Raw genomic sequence first — 20,870 nt, 5'->3', positions numbered from 1 at the left:
TAGAATGTGTTTAGGCTTTTAAAAGCAGTCCTTTGAAGTACATGCTTTTGTCAGAGAGTGTGTGCTGAAAACTGAAGTTAGAACTTCACACATTCTTGGCAAGTATATGCCAGTCAGCTACGTTCCCAGCCTGGTGCAGACTTTTAAACCCACATTTTAGAGAGAGTTAGATAAGCAGGATCTTTACTATCATATAGTTAATTGGTGGCAGGACAATTATTTTTACGTATGTATGTATATATACTTCAATATTGGGTGTAATTATGTATATTAATCCAATGTATTCTACTTTTTCATCATTAATTATTTTCTAATGCAAACTTTCCCTTCCCACCTAATGGCAAGAAACAGAGGGAAAATTCTGATTATCTTTAGCTTAGATGTTCAGATCCAGTAAGTTTTTGTTAGAAACAACTTGGCACTTCTCAGTCAGTATCTTTTACTTTATTAAGCATTAACTAGGCAGGGCACTCAGTACTCAGTGTCTTCTGCCAAGGAGAAACCTTGCCTCCATCTTTCCTCAGGGATTAATTATCAGGGTTGCATCCAGAAAAGCATAAGATCTAGGGAAGTGTCTTTTTATGATTCTTGTGGAATGAGTGACAGGAGAAAAGGAGGCCAAGAAACAAGAATGGAAGAGAGGAAGCCAAGGGAAAGAGGAGTGCATTCCAATAGTTCTATCTGTCTACATCATCCGTAAGATGGAAGAATAGGTTGAGAAAAGGCAATGGTACCCACAACAAGCCAAGTTTCTGCCCTGCTTTTCTATTTAGGATGTTGCAAACTGGCTTTCCACAGCAGGCTGGGGTACAGTGTCACACATATGAAGAACTTGGCTGGGTAGCATATGAGGTTTAGAGACACAGCTCATATTCCCCTGGTTTCCTCTGGTTCCTGGGAAATGGTGACAGGCTTATACCTAGCTGAAGGGCTGTCTAGAGTTCAGTCAGAGAAGACCATCAGATGGAGGGTAATGGAGAACAGAGAGATTGAGTGAAGAGACAGAGCCCCAATGGGAACATTAACACACCTATCAAGAACCTACTAGCAGGTGCAAAGAGAGGTAGAGTTGGGGAAACCCAGCAGGTTTCATTACCATAAATTCAGGTTTATCCTTAAATGCCAGCCATGGAAGAGAGTATGAGTGTGTGTGTGTGTGTGTGTGTGTGTGTGTGTGTGTGTGTTTTGTGTGTTTGCAGGTGGCCATAGTTCAGAAGAGGGCTTCAGATTCCCCTGGAACTAGAGTTCAGGCCAGTTATAAACTGCCATGTCAGTACTGGGAACTGAACCCAGATTATCTCAAAGAGCAGAAAGTGCTGTTAACCACCAAGTCATCTTTCTAGCTCCTCAGGATGCTTTTTTAAAATGAGAAAGCAATGGATGAGATCTACATGAACAGCCTAGACATGAGTGGGAGCAATGAACGGCGAGGGTCGAGGGAAAGAGAGCAGGAGATCCCACCTGGATCAAGAACAGAGAGGGAGAACAAGGAATAGGAGACCATGGTAAATGAAGACCACATGAGAAAAGGAAGAAACAAAGTGCTAAAGAGGCCCACAGAAATCCACAAAGATACCCCCACAAAAGACTGCTGGAAATGGCCAAGAGACAGCCAGGACTGACCTACTCTGGTGATGGGATGGCCAAACACCCTAATAGTTGTGCCACAAACTCCATCCAAGGACTGAGGAATCTGGATGCAGACATCCACAGCTAGGCCCCCGGGTGGAGCGCTGGGAGTCTAATTATCGAGAAAGAGGAGGGTTTATATGAGCAAGAATTGTTGAAACCAAGGTTGGATAAAGCACAGGGACAAATAGTCAAACGAATGGAAACACATGAACTATGAACCAAAGGCTGAGGGGCCCCCAACTGGATCAGGCCCTCTGAATAGGTGAGACAGTTGATTGGCTTGATCTGTTTGGGAGGCATCTAGGCAGTGGTACCAGGTCCTGGGCTCGTTGCATGAGATAGCTGTTTGAAACCTGGGACTTATATAGGGACGCTTGGCTCAATGTGGGAGGAGGGGACTGGACCTGCCTGGACTGAGTCTATCAGGTCGATCTCAGTCCTCGGGGGTGGCCTTGATCTGGAGGTGGTGGGAATGGGGGGTGGGCTGGGGGGGAAGGGGAGGGGGGCAGGAAGGGAGAGAACAAGGGAATCTGTGGCTGTTATATAGAACTGAATAGTATTGTAAAATAAAATTAAAAAAAAACAAATAAAATGAGAAAGCAAGTGTTGAGAGGTGCCTCACCAGCTTCAATTAAGCTATATAAAGGTTAAATAGTTCAGGTACATTATTTTTGAAGACAATCATACAATTTTAGCAAAGGCTTAATAATTTCATGTTCTTGAAATCATCAATGACATCTCTGATGAATTGGTGTAACCATTTAAAAACGATGGTTTGCTAGGAATGTGCTCTTTCAGCCCTTCTGGAGTCAAGGTCCCAATCCTGTCAATTTATCTTGGTGTTGACTTTATAAATTCTGTAGAGGTTTTACAGGTTGATCATTTACTTTACCATTTAATTTGTTGAGTTTATCATTAAATTTATGAGTTTATTATTGGCACTAGACACATCATGTATAGTTGTAGCCAATGAAGGGAACCCATTTTTAACTAGAAAAAGTAATACTTTGCCAGGCATCACATTGGGGTCATTACTTTGTCAATGGACCTCAAGTTCTAGATAACTGTGAATTAGAAAGTTCTGGAAGAACTGAAACTCAGTGTCAAACTGCAAACATTTCTCATGAAAATAAAGTCCAAGAACCCTCTTCAAAATCCCCTTCATGCTTCTATTAATAGGAAAATGCTTCATGTCTCAGAGTATTACCACACCCCTACGTGTGACAGGGATTTAGAATAATAGATAAATAAATCAATAAATAAACACCCTGGACACAAGCGATTCATGAAAACAAAATGTGCGTGCACCTAAGAGCTTGAATAAAAAGGAACCAAAATGAGGTATCTAAGTTAAGAGCAGTAACTCCATACAAAAGATATAATGTGTTTTAATAGCTATAGTTTCTCTCTATTGGTATGTATAATTGCTGCCAACTGAGGGACTAAGATGCCTAGGAGAGTCCTAATACTGTGATAAACTGCTAGTACAGTGCATTCCAATGTGAATAGTGTTTTCCTGGACAATGGGAATGCACCTAAACTCATTGACATACTAACAAATTCAGTGACATAATGCCCGTAAATATCTATATCTTGATCCACTCCTCTAAGGATGCTTCTGAATCAAGATTATAGATATTTGGGATGCGAAGCATGTTTTGGCTACATGGTAGTTTAGCATACATGTTATTGAGTCAGTCAGAAATGCTTCAAAACAAAACCATATCAAGGAGGTTATCTGTCCTTGTTAATAATTTTACCAGTTAGTCAGCTATCTTAATGCACAGAAAATATCACAAGAGGAAAAACAGAGTTACTCTCCAAACCATGGACTTGTAAAACACCCAGAAGTAAAGATTACACTATACTTTCAACATGTTCTGTATGAGCATTTAAGCAGAATGTTGAGAACTCTTGAAAGATATATTCCATCAAACTGGATTTTACTAAAATGCATTTTTACCTTCCACTATTTTTGATTAGCACAAAACAACAATGCTTCATACAACCTCAGAAACAGAATAAATGAAGAATTTGTCTGAAAAGTAATCTGGGCTGTGTATTTTTAACTTCAAATTCCTTCTGTCTGGTTCTACCATACATAGCTTGGCTGGTTTTGATTGGTTTTATCTACCCCTAGTTAATGCCTACATTCCAACATATTCTACAAAATGCATTAGATTTAAAATTATTTGGGAGCAAGATACTACAGATTACAGCACAGACTGAGGTGAGCAATGGCTCCAACAATTTGCACCAAGGTACGAGGAAATGCTTATTTGGAAACTAAGGGTATTCAGCTGTGAAGACTATACACTTACCCTGGTGGGTCCTAACTCTGAATCACATGTTCTCCTATGAGGGATCTGTGACCCCCCACCAAGGAGCAGGGATGTGACCATGGAGGCATAGATTGAAATGATGTGTCTACAAGTCCAGGAAAGGGCAGCCCCAGGAGCTGTAAGAGGCAATTAAGTGCTTTTCTCCTATAGTCTCTAGTGCAGTGCTGTTGACAGCATGATTGTGAATTGCTGTCCTTCAGAACCACAGACAGAATACATTTCTGCCATTTGAAGACACTGATTTTGTGAAACCTTCTTCAGTTACAATAGAAAATAAAATACACAATATTTTATTTTTTTCCTTGAAATTCAAATTACAATAATTAATTAAGGGAGGCACTTATGTGAATGGAAGCACATTCTTTAACAAATTTTGTGGGTGTGTGCTTGTGTGTGTTTGCATGCCCACCTCTCCCTCTCCCTCTGTGTGTGTGTGTGTGTGTGTGTGTGTGTGTGTGTGTGTATGTGTGTGTAGCTGTGTCTCCTTAATAACCCTGGAGCAAGATAAAGCTAAAGGCTTTAGTGCAAAGTGTATTTTGTTGTCTAGAAAAATGTGATCAATTGTAGTGGTTAGGATATATAGTGCTGTTAATAACCCTGAGACTAGAAAACTATATTGAATATGTAGGTGATATATTGAATGGAATAAAGAATTAAATGTAAATAACCCAGCAGCTCAGTTTGTCCTGCCTGGATATTCTTGGATGTGAGGATGTGGAGGTAGAGGGTGGTTATCTACCATGAACCACACATTTTGGGGTATTTTTTAAAAATTAAGAAGATGTGAAGTTGAGGAGAGTAGTGAGGGCAGGGTGAATTTGGAGGAGTTAGGGAGAGGTTTAGCTGGTACAAATGATCAAACTACATTGTAAGCCATCCTCAAAGAATTAATACAAATATTTTTAAAGAATAAAATGTAAAATTTTCTTTGATCACATTCACATCTTTTAGCATACAATTTAGGTAATCACATTCATATTTAAGTAATTGCATTAAATATTTTCTTTCTCTATATTTCTACATTGTATAATATTGTCCATTACACATCTGACATATTTTGGAGATTCCCAACTCCTGATCCACACAATTCTACTATTTCCTTATTTAGGACAATCATGTACAGTATTATAAAGTGTGGTGTATATCCTACTTTACATTAGATTTCTGGATTATTTTTTCAAGGTTTAACTAAAATAGTCATTATTTAGCAAAATTAATTTTAAACTCTGATTTCCTTTATCTGCTATGAATAACCCAGGCAGAGATTCACTTCCTGGCATCCTTATTCAATTTGTATTCAATTTGTAATTCTTCATCCTAATATAACTTCTAAGTGAGTAAAGTGAGAAATATTAAAGATCGCTAAGAATTAAGCTAATAAGACACATCCTCATTCATTCTCTGTCTCTGTCTCTGTCTCTGTTTCTCTCTCTCTCTCTCTCTCTCTCTCTCTCTCTCTCTCTCTCTCTCTCTCACTCTCACACACACACACACACACACACACACACACACACACACACACACAGTCTTTGCAGAACTGGGTTCCAGGGAGCTTAGCATGGTGTTTGAACCATTTCCTGCCTTTATTATCATGCTCATACTGAAGAGGAATACTTTAGTTCCACTAACTGCTGGATGGCCCAGAATGGTAAATTAACGTTCTGATCTGATGGGGTCCTACAGCACCTTTCTTTATAAAAAAAAGAAAAAAAAATCAAGATTTCCTCATTTCTCACAATTATTTGTTTCTACTCTAAATTAGCTTCCTACAAATAGCCTCTTGTCTGATGTCTACTTAGCTCTCCACAGCTAGTTACCACAAAGAGACCCTAGTGTGTCGCTTCCACCTCTCCATACTTGTGATGTGTGTTGTAAAACTGTGCTCACTATACCCATGTATATAGATGTGTATCTTTTAGTGCACTGGCAGAGCCAGAGGGGACATTAGGTACCCTGCTCCAACACTCTCTGTATTAATCCCTGGGACAGGGTCCTCACCGAAACTGAAGCTAGGCTGGCTGCCAGCAAGCCTCAACAATCCTGTCTTAGAACCTGCAGGCCTGATGTTATGGGCTATGGGCAAGTGTCTGACCACATCTGGCTTCCTATGTAGACACGGTATTCAAGCCGGGGTTTTATGATTTTACCCACTGTGCTATTACCCCTGTCCTGGTAGTAATCTTTTTAGGAAAAGCCACCCTGATGCGGGTGTAGTTCTCTTAATTCTCTAATGATGCGTTAACAGTTGAATCATTCAAGAAAGATTGGTCATCTTCCCATAATCAGCAGTAACTTGTATTTTTGAAGTAAAATCACTGTACTCCTCTGAAATTATTTCTGACCTTTCTTGAAAACTCTAAAAACAGCCTTTCAAAACTCAAGGTTAACTGATATAGTGGCTAAAGTGTGCATTGTTGGTCTCCAACAAAAACATTTCTGATTAAATAATGAAGCAGTTAAAAAGCCTGTGCTTTATGTGGTAAAATTTAACAGAAACTTGAGAGCCATTAGTAATCACAGTTATTAACAGGAGTTTTCAAGGGATTGTTGGAAAATCCTTTGGGAAACCCATGGAATACTTGATTTAGATATCTAGTAGGACCAAGCTCCATGATCATGACCCAGGTCCAGAGCTTTGCCTGGTTATTAATGGCTTTCTACTAGACTATGACTATGGAGATAGACTGATTTGCTAATATGACCTTTTCACAGGCTATAAAACCCATACACTTACAGAAAGGGATTTAAACAGAAAGTGATGGGAGCTAGATGTTGTGCAAAAAATTCAGTCATTAAGAGACTTGGAGGAGTCAGTGTTCCAGTGGGCATAAGAGAAAGGAGGGTAGTGTTGGTGAAGGAACACTGGTAGGTGATTTTGAAGTTTCTAGATACAAAAACTAACTAAATACCTCCTTATTGAGAATATTTTAGGAGCCCTACACTGTGAGTGGGTCATCCACAGTTACTAAGGACAGCAGGATAAACATATAAAGAGTGAATTATTCCATTTTATCTACTAGACATTTAGTAAATAAACAAAGGATCTGACTCAGGTGATTCAGAACTCTTTTACAAGGTAAGCAGTTTAGGTCAGAATGTTAAATGTGATTAGACATAGTCAAGGTGGAAGAGAAAGGGAAGGTCTTCTAGGTCAGAGGACATGGACTAATTAGCCCACAGCCTACTGACAGAAAAGAGCTAAAAATGTTGGAGTGTTGTGTGCAGTGCTGGCCAAGGACCCAGGTTTTGTACCTATGAGGTTTAGTTGGTTATGGATTTGAGAAAGTACATATTATATGTCTTCTTAGCCCCACTGGAAATGTGTCTAGATTTTCAAAACAAAGGAGGGTTAGCAATTGAAGATATACAGAAAGTAAAACAACTAGACATTTGTGTGTGATTTGAATGAGAATGCCTCTAGAGGCTCATATATTTGAATGCTTAGTCCCCAGTTGGTTGAACTCTTTGGGAAGAATTAGGATGTGTGTCTCTGTTGGAGGTTTGTGACTAGAGGTGGGCTATAATGCTTCAAACACCTACATCATTTTTAGTGTATCTCTCTTTGCCTCATGGCTATGTCTCAAGATGTAAGCTCTGCTCCAGCACCATGCCTCCCTGCCTGCTGCCATGCTCCTACCATGATGGTTCCCAACCCTCTAGAACAATAAACCCCAAATTAAACTCTTTCTACTACAAGTTGTTTTGGGCATGATGGCATATCTCCACAATAGAAAAGTAACTAAGTGTGTTATAAAGTATCTCTGATGTCAAGGGCAATGAAGTACCATAAGACTAATGCTGGAGTCATATTGAACACTTAATTGTAACAGTTAAGCTATAAAACCAAAGGGACAAAGTACACAAGGTAAAGGGGAGGAGAGTTTTAGAAGTTTGAAGAATCATGGGAGAACTCATATAAAAAGGATACTTTCTTTCTGCTGAGCAACCATTTGGACACAGGAGCATAGGCACCAGGAATATTTTGTTGTTGGTTTTGCATGTGTACATAGTGTGTGTGTGTGTGTGTGTGTGTGTGTGTGTGTGTGAATATGTAGGTTCCAATATGCATTGTTTCATGTGTGTGTATGTTGACCAAAGACTGATCTCTGGTGTCTTCCTGGATCATTCTCCATCTTATATATTGAAGAAAGGCCTCTTCCTCAAACACAGAGCCCACTTCTCACTGATTCAGCTAGTTGACTAGCATCTTAGCCTCTAGAGATGCCTCGTCTTCACCTCCTACACTGTGGGGTTGGACAGGGATGGCCTGCATGTGCTCTAAAACAGTGTCTCCTTGAGGCTGGCCAGATGGCCAGATGACTCAGTTGGTAAGAGCACTTGCTGTGCAAATATAAGGACCTGAGTTTGGATCTCAGGACCCATTAAAAGTTGAGTATGGCTCAAACACTTTTACCTGCTGAGTTATCTCAGATGGCCTGTTTGGGTTTATTTGTCTTACAGCTGTATTGGGCATCACCCATGCTGGACTACTGCTCCACAATGGACACACATGCACACCAATAAAGTTGTAAAACCTGAAGATCTAGATTTAATTCTCAGATCCCAACTAAACTCGGAAGTAGAGAATCAACTCCATAAAGTTGTCTTCTGATCTCCACTTGTGTTATGACATCTGCACCCCCCATCATGTACACATACGTAAGTAAATTAATTAAAAAGAAAAATAATCTTTATATATTACTAGTTGTAAAGGAATACAGGTATTTAATATTTCCTTTTCCACATACACAAACAGACTAACATATACACACAAACATCACATACACACACTCACCTTATGCACACATGCACACACAATCCCATAAGCATGAACATGCACACACATGAAATATGGGCACACACAAGCACAGACACACACAGGTGGGTACATATGCACATTCTGTTCCCTTACTTTTCACATGCTTTTTCCTGGCTACCTATACAATGTACTTCACGCAATTTGCATCTTCTCTTTGTGATAACAAATGACTGAATGTCTAAGACACCTCACTGCATAGTCACAAACTCGGCAGATGGTGGACATTGCTATCCAATTTCAATGCACAACTGTAGGTCCTTTAGTAAAAAATATGTTAAAACCAATCAATAAAACATTTTAAACTTGAAGCACATTAAATAGAAACTGAAACTACTACTAGGAAACAACCCAGAGCCTTGCCAAGTATCGTCACTGGGAATAATAAAAACATATAATTGAATTATTCTTGCTATACCTCTCAAACTACTTGAACATGCAAAGCTTTAACAATGTGCTAATGCCTACATAACTCTTATATTTCTGCTTACATAACCAGATGAATATTCTTTATATATAATTCATTCAAGATTACCTCTTTGCACTGGATGCATGTCAATCTAAAATAGCTCACACACTGAATACCAGTGCACACTGTCAGCCCAATTTCCTCTCTTAAAAATGTCTTTGTTAGCTTAGTCCTTCTACTTACCTTTCTATAGCCATGTAGGGTGGCTGAGCTGCTTGATGTAATTTTTGCTTCTTAATAATTTGAACGTATCAGCTCAGACTGGCCTCACTGTGTATGACTGGTATACAGTAAGGTGCCAAGGGGCTTGCTGAGACTGAAAGCACCATTTTAGGGCAGGTGAGATGGCTCACAATGTGAAAGCATTTACTACACAAGTCTGAGGACCTGAGTTCCACTTCCAGAAACCTTTTGGAGTGAACAGATCCCCAAATGTCCCCTCAACTTCACAGGTGCACCATGACACATGTATGCTCCCCTCCCCACCACACATATTAAGGAAAAACATCATGTTAATGGAATAAGTAGTCTTTCTTGTCAAAACTGCAGAATGGTACAATTTGATAATATGCACTGAACAATTTTAAGTCCTTCTCTATGTGGTATTTAGTTTCTTATTCATTGATGTAGGGTCTTTTTTTTGTTTTAGTTCTGTTATTTGTCACTGTATTTTAAAATAAATAGCTCAGACATACACGGATGTTTAAAAATCTCTAACATATACATTGTCCACACTTAGAAAACCAGATTAATATGATTCTTTCTTGGACATATGAAATATGTATTTTAAGTATTTAGTAAAGCATACATGTGCTTTTTCTCTAACATATGAATGTTTATACATACAAATAGCTGCTTTCATATGTGTACTTTAAAAATATTTTATGGGGAGCTATAGAGATGGCTTAGGTAGTTAAGAGTGTATATAGTTCTTGCAGAGGACCTGGATTCAGTTATCAGCACCCACATGATGGCTTACAACTATTTGTAACTCTTGTGTAGGGTATTGATACCCTCTTCTTATCTGCATGGGTACTGTACACATACTCAGGCACATGTGCATATGCATATAAATTAAATGACTAATAATACTTCATGATGATCTCAGTTTGGAAGTGTTGAGCAAAAACAATTACAATAAATTCAATAATTGTTATGATGAAATAAACGTTAAAAACTATTTTCTTAGAAATTTGATTAGAGGTAATCATTCTGTTCTGAGCTAACATGAAGTTGGAAACTATATGGTTGTTGAGAGGCTGATTCTACAAATAATATGCTTATTGATAAACTGAGAAGGTAGCAGAGTCAACTCTACATTTACTTTTACCTTTCTTTTGATTTTTTTTAAAAACAACTTATTTTTAATCTTGTGTATGTGGCCATGTGGAGTATGTGCATGTGAGTGCATGTGCATGGAGGCCAGGAGAAGGTTTCTGCCCCTCTGGAGATGGAATTACAGGTGCTTGTGAGCCTGAGATGTGGATGTTGGTACTGAATTTGGGTCCTCGGGAGTAGCAGCATGTGCTTTTAACTACTGAGCCATCTCTGTCAGCCTCCCTTCTTGTGAGTTTTTGAGATGGGGTCTTGCTGGGGGATGTCTTTCTGTATGCTGTGAACATATGTTGTTCCCATTGGTTAATAAATAAGCTGCTTTGGCCTATGGCAAGGCAGCTTAGAGGCAGGTGGGAAATCCAAGGAGAGAGACAGGAAAGAAGAAAGGCAGAGGCAGAGAGATGCCAGCCTGGTGCTGAAGAAGCAACATGCCAGCAGACCAGTAAAGCTATGGAACACATGGTGATACATAGATTAATAGTTATGGGTTGAGTTAAACCATAAGAGCTAGCTAGCAAGAAGCCTGCCATAGGCCATACAGTTTGTAAATAATATTAAGTCTCCGAGTGATTGTTTTATAAGCAGCTGTGGGACTGCTAGGCAGGACTGAAGAAAACTTTCAACTACAGGGTCTCATGTAGGCCAGGCTGACCTGGAACTGGCTGTGTAGCTGAAGATGCCCTTGAAGTCTTGATTCTTTTGCTTTTGCTTCTCAAGTGATAGGATTGTAGGTATAAACCACTAAGTCCAGCTGACTTAAACATTTTTAAGACACTTAACATCTCTTGCTAAAATTAGTTAATGGGAATAAACCTGGGATATGTTGAAGGAGACTTTTTAAAAAATTTTCTTGGTTATAAATGTTTAGATTTAGATTAATAATAATTTATAGATAATATCCATATCAAAGACTTTCCTAGAAACATTTGAACCATATCAAACAAAGTTATTTTCTGTTCACTCTAAGGTCACAGGGTGTTCACTGGCATCATGAATTTAATCAGTAAGTACATATTGAAAGACATTAGGAAACAAGAATAATTAAGACAGAGACTGACTTCAATAAGCCAACAGAGTAACAGGACAGATGATTTGTGTATCAATCACTGTAAAATAACGGAGCTTGATCTACAATATAGGGATGGACACATCACAGAGAGGGAAACATAGGAGGGAAAAGCCAGATTTAAGAGGAAGACTGAGAGAGTTTCTATAGATGGCAAAGTCTGTAAACTGAGTTTGCAAGATAGAACAGGAGTTTGATTGATGTGCCACATGTGTGGTCATGACAGGTACTACGTTAAAGTGCTTTTAAGTAGAATTCAGCAAAGAGGCAAAAAAGATTGACAGCCCACACTTGAGCTCCCCATATAACTTTCAGGGAATGCAGAGCTCGCCAGTTCTACTATCAGGAGGTTCACTTAGGCTGTCCTAGAACTGGCTATGAAATTGAGGTTGATCTTGAACTTCTGATCCTCCTGTTTCTACCTTCCCAGGTACTCACATACCATGCTGGGGATTGAACCCAAGGAGTGACACATGCTAGGCAAGTATTCTACAGTCTGAGCCACATATCCAGCCACTTAGTAGGTTCTCACATTAAGAGACTCATCTTGCCTCTCCCATGATAACACTATGTCATCTTCCCTTTCCTCTCCCATGATAACACTATGTTTAATTATATCTACATCTTTTCAACTAATTCTTTAAATCCTACTGATAAAGATTTTATTTACTTTCTGTCTCCAATTTACATTAAAGTTCAAAGTCTGAATACCCCATGTCTTCACTGAGCCCTGTCCATTTCTACACTGAATGACACATTTCATTGATTTTTTTTTGTGTTTTTTTAGAGATGCTTTTTTAAAAAAACAAGTATTAGATTGAAACCCAATTTAATCAATTTAATTTAAACAGAGGGAAACTTCTAAAGTCACAAATAAACTTTAGGAAAAACATCACAAATAGAATGGCCATTAATCAGTAAAAATAAGTAGGAATCCACAAGACTCTATTTAATAAGGCTGGTATTCCAAACTAATGACCCCACTTATTCTTATCCTTATAGCCTAATGTCTAATGAGACAGTAAAATGTGAATGCTTTGAACACTAAGAGACTGTAAATGTGGAGAGGGACAGGGAGTAGGGAAAGTAGACCAATGACATCTCTTTACAGGGTCCCTACTTAGAGATAGTGAAGCAGTGGCCACATGCTATGGCCATAGTGCATAGGACTATACCCCCAGAGTCATTATTCTCAGCAGCTTCCTCCACAACCACCACAGCTCTCTTCATGGAAAACCCTACTGAAAAAACAAACAAGATGGACAGAGCACACACAGAAGCCACAGATAACATCATGACCTGAACTAAAAGTCAGATGGAATTTACATGTGAAACTCTCTGGCTGGTAATGTGGGTGGATCCAGAGGTGGCAAAACCAAACACTGTTTGGCTGTTTCAGGTGGTTTATAATTAACATGTGCGGGGGACAGGCCATGGCTTTCTGGCGTGAGTGAGAGCCTTCAGGTTGGCAATTGCTGAACTACAGACATGGACACAAAGCGTGGGTTCACGAGCTTGGCTCTGTTACCACCCTCGTTATCAGCACTTCCCACCTTGGGAACAAATCATGACTCATTTGGAAAATGCCACCCATTATGAACTACTGAATTTTATCCAACGCAAGTGCAGAGGACAATATTGGATGTTTGTTCATAACAAGACACGTTTAATAACCGATGCTGAGTGTGTGATTAGGAAAGTGAAAGTTTAAGCCGTCTTTCCCCTTAGTTTTGTGATGTGGTCTACATTTTACCTCCTTTCTTCCCTTTTTCCTCTCCTGAACAACAAAACAAATGAACAGTTTGAAGTGTGGTAACAAACCAAACTTAATAACAAAGAAAACATGGCTCTCCTGCTTACAACCTCTGTTGGCTTACATCTATCACTCATCTGTCTGTCTGTCTGTATATCACTTTGTGTGTGTGTGTGTGTGTGTGTGTGTGTGTGTGTGTGTGTGTGATATGTGTACAGGCCCACATTCCTTAGCGTGTTTTACAAAGGTCAGAGGACAACTTGTGGAAATCAGTTTTCTCCTTTCATTGTGTAGGTTTTTGGGAATAAACTCAGTTCCCTAGGTCTGGTCACAAGTACCTTCACCCACTGAGTGATCACACCAGACCTATCAGTTTTCTGACACACAGTTTTAAAATATAATCCTGGCTAACCTGATAATCTCTATGCAATCTAGGCTGGCCTGGAAGTCCCTTTGCCTCAGCCTCCCTAATATGCTGGGGTTCCAGACATGTATGGTTCCAGACATGCCTGGCTTAATTTTATTTTTATATGGGATGGTATATTCAAGGTATGTTTGCAATTTGTAACTTGATTTGTATTACTTGCTATCTTAAAAAGAAAAAAACAAAAACTCAATATGCAAGATGATGAGATGGTGCAGCAGGAAAAGGTTCATACCAACAAGACTAAAGACTTGACCTTGATCTGTGGGGCACACATGGTAGAAGGAGAAAATGGACTCCACTATAGGAACACTATGGTACATGTGTCCCCATACTTATATAAATAATAAAATTCAAGATTTACATATCTAAGAAAAGAAATCATGTAATCAGTTACAGCTTTCTTAAAATCTCCTAAATATAGTTTATAGCAAGAACACTTTCAAAGTCAAGAGATCTGATTTCTACTTGAAAATCATACTATGTTATAATTTTTTTTATTATATCTTTAAAATTTCTAGTTAAGGCTGTAGCTGTGAGTATTCCTCAGAGGCTTGCTTAAGACATCTTAACAAAAGCATCATGGAGTAGAATGCAATTATCTCCATTTTATTTCTCAGAAATGGAGATGTCAAAAAATTCAATGACCATTCTAGGTTCTACGGTCAATGGACAGGACTTTGGAGCTTTCTGATCTTAGGGACTGCTCCCCTGATGGTGATTCCATATTCCCCAAGCACTGAGCACTAAGCACTCTCTAACGGGACCAGTGAGCTACTTGCCTATTTTTATTAACTTCTACAATCCACACTGTGTGATAAGTTAAAGTGTCTTATTACTAGTTCCATTACACACACAGGAACACTAAAGGTCAGAGAGGGTAAATGCTTTCTCAGTCACAAGGCGAGCAGCTTTGCTTGGCCACTCCCTCAAAAACATACAGCAGATTTTCGGACAAGTGGCCATTTCTGAAAACGTATACATATGAGTAACATTATACAAACAGAGAAGGTAGTATTTATATATTTAGGAATACACACGCAATACATGTACATAACAAAAATTAAAGAAAAAGAGGCCATGAGTTTGAAAGAGAGCAAGGAGTACAAGAGAGGGTTTGGAGGGAAGAAAGGGAAGGGAAAATGATATAATTATATCATAATCTCAAAAAAATTGAAAAAACTAAATCTTTGCTCTTTTCAGTGTTTTTCTCTGGTATTTTCTTGACATTGAAAAACTCATATTTTTATGTATTTTTTCATATGCATGAAATGAATATGGACCACAAATTGTTCCTTTAATAATGTATCTTTTAGGTGGGTAGTATACAAAATATGAAGCTCTATTATTTTAAATACTTTAAAACATGGTGGTTACAACTCTTTCCCTCTCCCCACTTGTAAATTAGCAGCAGATAAAACTCATTTTGTTGTTTTGTTTCCTTGTTTCCTTTCCTTTTCTTTCTTTCTTTTTTTTTCTTTTTTTGAGATAGGATCTCATGTAGTCTCAGTTGGTCCTGAACTCACTACACAGCCTAGGATGACTTTGAATACATGGTTCTTCTGCCTCCACCTCCATAGTGCTGGGTTTTCAGGCATGCCCTATGATGCCAGTCTAGGTAGTGCTGGGAATGGTACCCATGGCCTTGTTTATGGTAGGTAAGCACTCCACTATCTAAGCAACATCTCCTGTCCATAAAACTTGAGTCTTACAGCTAAATCAGAATTTCATATTCATTCCTTCATTTGACTGTGAGAGTAGTCTTAGGAATTTAGGTGAAGGAGAAATTATTATTTTATGATTCTTTCATTTTTCAGAGAAATCCAAAGCTTGGAGAATAGCAGACTAATTGGGTGATAAATGAAGCCAAAACTACAAGTATAGTCCTCAGAGTACAATTTCCTTCTTATAACACCGTAGATACAATCCACCAGTTATCAATAGGATGTTGGTAAGTAGAAGCACATGAATGTCTTGTTGGAATAAAATTAAACTGCTTCAAAGTATTAAACTAGCTAAAAGGCAGACTTATTTCAGTTGTAGTTATACAGTAATAGAGAACCAGAAGATACTGAAATTTTCCAATGGCTTTTTATATTCACTTAACAGAGCTAAATTTCCTAGTATGAGGCTCTGTTGCTATGACAAAAGTTGACTAACAACAGTCTGAGAAAGGAACGGGTTTACCTGGTTTGTAAGTTATAGTCTATCATCTAGGAAATCCAAAGAAAGAACTCAAGGCAGGAATCTGGAGGCAGGAACTGAAGCAGAGACCATGGAGGAATGCTTCCCACTGGATTGCTAGCTTTTTTATACAGCCTAAGTCTGCCTGCCTAGGAATGGTACCACCCACAGTGGCCGGGACCCTCTGACATCATATTAATCATAAAAATACCCCACAGATATGCCCATAGGCCAATGTGATGGAGGCAGTTCCTCAATTGAGCTTTTCATCTCCCCAGATGTGTCAGGTTGACAACCAAGAGCAGCTATCACAGCACCCTACTGATTTATTCATATTTAATTCAGGTGTATTTTAGGGTATGCCTTCATCTTACAATGAATTGAAACTGAGAGACTAATTACAATCACATTTCATACTATCAATGCGGTGGACAATTTTCATTATAAATTTATACTTTAAAAACAGATCTCAATTACATGATCACATAAATAAAGCTGAATAAAAAATACCTACAAGTGGAGAGACTTTCTGTTGTGTATCATGATGGAAAAGGATATGGTTCACTCAATCCACAGTCCACTGAGCAACTCAGAACTGAAGTAAATGCCATCACCAGTCATATCTAAATGGACACAAAAAACAATTACAAAGTCAGTCAACAGGCATCAGTAATATCATTTTCACAAGGATGTCTTTTCAAGCTGCATCATAATAGTAGTAATAGATGTTTGACCAAAAAAAAGTCACAGGAAGGACCTTCATTTACATACCTCTGTTTTGCTCACAGTGTGAAGTATAGCCATGAGAACATACTGCTTATTTAGTCAGTGTAAAGTATGACTAAGAAATAAATTTAGTTCAATATGATTAAGAAATGTTGTAGTAGAAAATTGCTACAATGTTTCTGGGAAGACATAAATTTATCAGTAAGAAGCAAATTGAACAAAAAGCAAACCTATCCTCTGATAAGGATTTGGTATGTCCTGAGAATTATGCTAATTCCTATATATGATATTTCATTTAGTCTTGATAACAAAACTTCAGTGTAGCTCACCATCTTGTTTTACAAATCCCATGGGTTGGATTCCACACCATTTAGAGCATGCAAAGCACATTTCACCCTAAACTTGCTTGTATTCCATGGTCAGGTAGCACAAGTGACAGATGTTAAGAATATCACATACGATAGAATAAATGACTCTTGTTTGCCCCCGTGGCTCTTGAAAATGTTCTAGTTCTTGCTGTTTCTCAACATAGATGTAAAAAAATCTCTCACTTCAGGATAGTGCCCAGCATGTGCAAATATTTGCTGAGTGAATAAAAAGAATGTGTGGTATCCACAACCACAGGCACTAGCGTGTAATTGTCAGGATCTGAATTTACACATTTGTCTATCTTGTAATTTGCTGGCCAATGTTATCTTCTTGTTTGAACACATTCCCAAGAAGTAAAAAATAGAATGAAGTATTTGAAAAATTATTTGAATGAAATTCAAATATGTTATTTAACAATTCCATGTTAGTTGTTTAAATTTGTTTAATTAGAAAATCTCTTCAAAGACTGACATGTTTAAATAATGAAATTTTACCAAGAGAAAACAATACTCTTGTTCTAGATTAGACACTAGCTTGGTAATTGACTGAGACACCTTTCCTCATCCTGGAATGCCCAGGGGAAGGACTGCCGAAATGCAAGGAAATTGAAATTATCACAGTGTATAGGACTTCTATAGGTAATCAAGAGCTGGGAAATTGGGAGCTAGCAGCAATTATTCTGGAATGTAGGGAAACAGCTGGCTTGGAGTCTCCAATGATTCACCCTTGAGAAAGGCAGCTCGGTGCTGTGTGGTCCAGAGCAGGGGAGCATGAAGCTCACTGCCTGCTTCTGTACAGCCTGTGAATTAAGAATGATTTTACATCTTTAAACAAGTCATAAGAATTGCATAAGTTTAGGCTGTGAATTTAGCTCAGTGGTAGAGTGCTTGACTAGTAAGCATAAGGTCCTGGGTTCAATTCTCAGCTCAGAAAAAAAAAAAGAATTTCATAAGTTGTTTTATTTCAAATAACAGGCTCTATGAAGTTTTGTTGGGACATGGACACAGATGTTTATTCACATAAAGACTCTGGCTTCATTTATACTTCCATGAGGGAACTGAGCCTTTATGAAATATAGTCTGCCTTGCTAGTCTAAACTATCCATGCAGACATCATTTGGTACCATCAGGGAATTTCCCCAATCCCCAAATTCTCAAGAGGGTTGAAAGAGTTTCCATCCATATGACTTTACCTAAGGGCAAAGAGGACCATAACAAGGATGCCTAGATGAGAGAAAAAGAAAGCTGGAAGTGAGAATGCACAAAATGGGTGTGTTACACAACCGTGGATTCGGTCTTCTGTGCAGAGGTGTCTTTCCAATTAAAAGGCATCAAAAAGTTTATAATCAGAGCACTGGCTTTGTGCTCTCAGCAAAATGAGAGAAACTGAAAACTAGATGTCAAAGATTCATCTTCCCTCACAGAAGTGAATTAAGCACAGATAACAGGGAAGATGACAAAATGGCTCCCTATCCAATAATAAACTGGAGTAAAGGAAATGTGGGTTTCAGAGGGAAAATTCTGACCCTGAACAAAATTTCCAGCATAGTTTTATTTTAGGGTCTTGAATAACTGACTTCATTGCCAAAGCCAACTTCCATCACTTCTAGAACAGGGTTGTTCTCAGAGCTTCTAAAACGAGTGTGCAGGGAACAACAGTGTGTGCTTTGTGCTGTATGATCGCCAGCTCTGCTCCCTTGGCTCTGGCTCCATCCCACTCTCTCCCTTTCTGTTGCTACTGTTAATGCATCTGCTTTGCCTACTACAGGTGACTGGATTTAATTGTCCAATGTACAGACCTCTCCTGTGCCCCATTCCTAACTTCTACCTTGTGTCTTCTCTAAGTAGACTACAACTTCTAGCTTTGGGCTTTCTCTAGATAACTGGTAAAATTGCAGTCATTTGACAAAAACCCACTTCATTCGAAATTCTGACCCAGGAGCTATAAATATTTTGATACACTATTTGTTACATAAATCATTACTATAATTAATATCATACCATTTTATATCATATAGTATTTCGTCTATGTGGGAGTTCAGGAGGTGGCATAGGCAGTACTTGCCTTAAAAGCATGGAGACCTCAGTTAGATCAAGAGTCTATGTTAAAATCCAGGTGTGGCAGTGTGCAATTGTAATCGCAACAGTGGGAAGCAGATAAGGCAAGATTTCTGGGGCTCACTGAACAGCCTGCTCAGTAAATTCCAGGCTAGTGAGAAACTCTGCATATATATATGATAGATAGACAGAGATAGATAGACAGTTGGAGAGGGAGAGAAAGACAGAGGAAGAAGGAGAGGGAGGGAGAGGGAAGGAGAAGGGGAGCGAAGGAGAGAGAGAGGGGAGAAGGTTGAGGGAGAGAGAAAGAGAAAGAGAGAGAGGAGAGAGAGAGAGAGAGAGAGAGAGAGAGAGAGAGAGAGAGAGAGAGAGAGAGAGAGAGAGAGAGAAAGCATACATACACCCATAGCATGCTAATAGGACAACCTGTAGGAATCAGGTTCTCTCCTTCCCATGTGGAGCCTAAAGTCATCAGCCTTGTTGGCAAGCACCTTTACCTACTGAGTCATCTCACCGGCACAGTATACATACAGAATTCTGTAGTCTAGACATTTCCTTACAACAAACTAAACTTGTTCTCACTTTCACTCTAAGCTTCTTTTCACAGGTAATTTTCTGGGTAAACAATAACCTGAAGCTGTTGTTAAAATTTTTTGTTAATTTTTGAGAGTCTTGATCATATTCACTATCCCTTTGCCTACTTTTCCCAGATCCAGTCTCTACCACTATCCACACAACTTTGTGTTCTTTTTGTTTTATTTTCAAAGCCCTACAAGACCAATTTGTGCTGCCCAAATATTCTTGAATGTGTGATCTTCCACTGGAATGTGGGGGGCTTTAACAACAAAAGGGAGAGAGTTATCACTGTGTAATCTAAACTGCTCGACCTATAGGATGGCTTAATACTATAATAAACATGGAGGCTATGTTGACATGATGTGTATAAAAGCACAGAATATAAACTATTAATGCAGTCTTTGGGTGGTAGATTAGTGGGAAAATGGTGCCTGTAGATAAGCTGTTATGAGTTTCTTGGTTTCTCTGAGAGAATGGAAATCTGATGGTGCTCAAATGCACACTTAAAAAAAAGATAATGCATATAAACTTCTAAAATAAATAGTAACATCCAAGACCCTCAGGATGGCCTCTCATTTCTTCTCAGAGCATGATCAGACTTAGGGAGAGCTGTTTATTAGTCTATTTTACCAACCATAATGGAAACATTTAGAGAAAGATTTAGAGAACTACTGAAGTGAAATTTTATTTGAAATGTAGTCATTTAAACCACCTACTTTACTTAAAATAGACGCAGTTCACCTTACAGCTTCCCACTCAGCATAAGCAATTAACACATTATGAAGCTTACTTCCTTCAAGCAAAGGTTGAATTATGCCAACATTTTCCATGTCATTCAGGTTTCTCTGATTGTAACAAATGCCTGAGATAAAGAAGTGATGGAGAAAAATGAGGTTTATCCTGGCTCACAGTTTTGTGGTGTCAACCAATAATTGTTTTTTTCTTGTTGCTTTTGGGCCTATCAGGTGCAAGAAGAGAAAAATATGCTATGGCAGAGAAAATCTGCTTGTGTGGTCAAGTGAAAAAGAGAAAGAGAAAGAGACTGAGGTCTTGCTGTCCTATTCAAGGGTGTGCCCTCAGTGACTCCACTTCCTCTGGGTCCTGCTTCTGAAAGGCTCTAG

The 20,870-nt window shown here is 38.7% G+C and overlaps 1 protein-coding gene across 2 annotated transcripts in view; it reads right to left on the bottom strand.

The window, feature by feature from the left end:
- Positions 1 to 20,870, bottom strand: part of Chrm3 (cholinergic receptor muscarinic 3) — a 528,165-nt gene that overhangs the window by 384,018 nt on the left and 123,277 nt on the right. For both annotated transcript variants that reach the window (XM_028859622.2, XM_028859639.2), the window contains exon 2: positions 16,536 to 16,644. The gene's annotated coding sequence lies outside the window, so the exon portion shown is untranslated. The remainder of the gene's footprint in view (positions 1 to 16,535; positions 16,645 to 20,870) is intronic.

Source organism: Peromyscus leucopus, chromosome 5 (genome assembly GCF_004664715.2).
Source record: "Peromyscus leucopus breed LL Stock chromosome 5, UCI_PerLeu_2.1, whole genome shotgun sequence".
Taxonomy (NCBI): domain Eukaryota; kingdom Metazoa; phylum Chordata; class Mammalia; order Rodentia; family Cricetidae; genus Peromyscus; species Peromyscus leucopus.
This window is presented reverse-complemented; position numbering and strand designations above follow the sequence as displayed.